The sequence below is a fragment of the Topomyia yanbarensis genome, chromosome 1, assembly GCF_030247195.1.
Source record: "Topomyia yanbarensis strain Yona2022 chromosome 1, ASM3024719v1, whole genome shotgun sequence".
NCBI lineage: Eukaryota > Metazoa > Arthropoda > Insecta > Diptera > Culicidae > Topomyia > Topomyia yanbarensis.
Genome location: NC_080670.1, coordinates 214,664,546 through 214,667,545, shown reverse-complemented (window position 1 = coordinate 214,667,545; position 3,000 = coordinate 214,664,546). Strand labels below are relative to the sequence as shown.

Below are 3,000 nucleotides of genomic sequence, written 5' to 3'. Positions count from 1 at the left end.
TTTGATGCTGTATGCATTTTAAAGTCATTTGGCATCAATAATACCTGTTCGATTTGGAAATTTCCCCCCCTTTGAACAAAAAAAGTCGATTTTCGTCAAAAAAATTTTTTCGAGTTTACATCAAATCTCGACGTTTCATGCAGTTTAAAGTCATTTGGCATCAAAAATACAAAGTCGATTTTTAAATTTTCCTTTACTCCCCCCTTTGAACAAAAATCGTCAAAAAAAGTCAATTTTCGTTAAAAAAAATTTTTCGAGATAACATCAAATTTTGATGCTGTATGCATTTTAAAGTCATTTGGCATCAATAATACCTGTTCGATTTGGAAATTTCCCCCCCTTTGAACAAAAAAAGTCGAAAAAAGTCGATTTTCGTCAAAAAAATTTTTTCGAGTTTACATCAAATCTCGACGTTTCATGCAGTTTAAAGTCATTTGGCATCAAAAATACAAAGTCGATTTTGAAATTTTCCTTTACTCCCCCCTTTGAACAAAAATCGTCAAAAAAGTCAATTTTCGTTAAAAAAAATTTTTCGAGATAACATCAAATTTTGATGCTGTATGCATTTTAAAGTCATTTGGCATCAATAATACCTGTTCGATTTGGAAATTTCCCCTCCTTTGAACAAAAAAAGTCGATTTTCGTCAAAAATTTTTTTTTCGAGTTTACATCAAATCTCGACGTTTCATGCAGTTTAAAGTCATTTGGCATCAAAAATACAAAGTCGATTTTGAAATTTTCCTTTACTCCCCCCTTTGAACAAAAATCGTCAAAAAAAGTCAATTTTCGTTAAAAAAAATTTTTCGAGATAACATCAAATTTTGATGCTGTATGCATTTTAAAGTCATTTGGCATCAATAATACCTGTTCGATTTGGAAATTTCCCCCCCCCTTTGAACAAAAAAAGTCGAAAAAAGTCGATTTTCGTCAAAAAAAATTTTTCGAGTTTGCATCAAATCTCGACGTTTCATGCAGTTTAAAGTCATTTGGCATCAAAAATACAAAGTCGATTTTGAAATTTTCCTTTACTCCCCCCTTTGAACAAAAATCGTCAAAAAAAGTCAATTTTCGTTAAAAAAATTTTTTCGAGATAACATCAAATTTTGATGCTGTATGCATTTTAAAGTCATTTGGCATCAATAATACCTGTTCGATTTGGAAATTTCCCCCCTTTGAACAAAAAAAGTCGAAAAAAGTCGATTTTCGTCAATAAAATTTTTTCGAGTTTACATCAAATCTCGACGTTTCATGCAGTTTAAAGTCATTTGGCATCAAAAATACAAAGTCGATTTTGAAATTTTCCTTTACTCCCCCCTTTGAACAAAAATCGTCAAAAAAGTCAATTTTCGTTAAAATTTTTTTTTCGAGATTACATCAAATTTTGATGCTGTATGCATTTTAAAGTCATTTGGCATCAATAATACCTGTTCGATTTGGAAATTTCCCCCCCTTTGAACAAAAAAAGTCGAAAAAAGTCGATTTTCGTCAAAAAATTTTTTTCGAGTTTGCATCAAATCTCGACGTTTCATGCAGTTTAAAGTCATTTGGCATCAAAAATACAAAGTCGATTTTGAAATTTTCCTTTACTCCCCCCTTTGAACAAAAATCGTCAAAAAAAGTCAATTTTCGTTAAAAAAATTTTTTCGAGATAACATCAAATTTTGATGCTTTATGCATTTTAAAGTCATTTGGCATCAATAATACCTGTTCGATTTGGAAATTTCCCCCCCTTTGAACAAAAAAAGTCGAAAAAAGTCGATTTTCGTCAAAAATTTTTTTTCGAGTTTACATCAAATCTCGACGTTTCATGCAGTTTAAAGTCATTTGGCATCAAAAATACAAAGTCGATTTTGAAATTTTCCTTTACTCCCCCCTTTGAACAAAAATCGTCAAAAAAGTCAATTTTCGTTAAAAATTTTTTTTCGAGATTACATCAAATTTTGATGCTGTATGCATTTTAAAGTCATTTGGCATCAATAATACCTGTTTGATTTGGAAATTTCCCCTCCTTTGAACAAAAAAAGTCGAAAAAAGTCGATTTTCGTCAAAATTTTTTTTTCGAGTTTACATCAAATCTCGACGTTTCATGCAGTTTAAAGTCATTTGGCATCAAAAATACAAAGTCGATTTTGAAATTTTCCTTTACTCCCCCCTTTGAACAAAAATCGTCAAAAAAGTCAATTTTCGTTAAAAAATTTTTTTCGAGATAACATCAAATTTTGATGCTGTATGCATTTTAAAGTCATTTGGCACCAATAATACCTGTTCGATTTGGAAATTTCCCCTCCTTTGAACAAAAAAAGTCGAAAAAAGTCGATTTTCGTCAAAAATTTTTTTTCGAGTTTACATCAAATCTCGACGTTTCATGCAGTTTAAAGTCATTTGGCATCAAAAATACAAAGTCGATTTTGAAATTTTATTTTACTCCCCCCTTTGAACAAAAATCGTCAAAAAAAGTCAATTTTCGTTAAAAATTTTTTTCGAGATAACATCAAATTTTGATGCTGTATGCATTTTAAAGTCATTTGGCATCAATAATACCTGTTCGATTTGGAAATTTCCCCCCCTTTGAACAAAAAAAGTCGAAAAAAGTCGATTTTCGTCAAAAAATTTTTTTCGAGTTTACATCAAATCTCGACGTTTCATGCAGTTTAAAGTCATTTGGCATCAAAAATACAAAGTCGATTTTGAAATTTTCCTTTACTCCCCCCTTTGAACAAAAATCGTCAAAAAAGTCAATTTTCGTTAAAAAAAATTTTTCGAGATAACATCAAATTTTGATGCTGTATGCATTTTAAAGTCATTTGGCATCAATAATACCTGTTCGATTTGGAAATTTCCCCCCCTTGGAACAAAAAAAGTCGAAAAAAGTCGATTTTCGTCAAAAATTTTTTTTCGAGTTTACATCAAATCTCGACGTTTCATGCAGTTTAAAGTCATTTGGCATCAAAAATACAAAGTCGATTTTGAAATTTTCCTTTACTCCTCCCTTTGAACAAA

At 30.4% G+C, this 3,000-nt stretch overlaps 1 protein-coding gene across 2 annotated transcripts in view; it reads left to right on the top strand.

The window, feature by feature from the left end:
* LOC131692300 (ELAV-like protein 2) overlaps positions 1-3,000 on the top strand; it is an 80,179-nt gene that overhangs the window by 23,029 nt on the left and 54,150 nt on the right. The window lies entirely within an intron of this gene.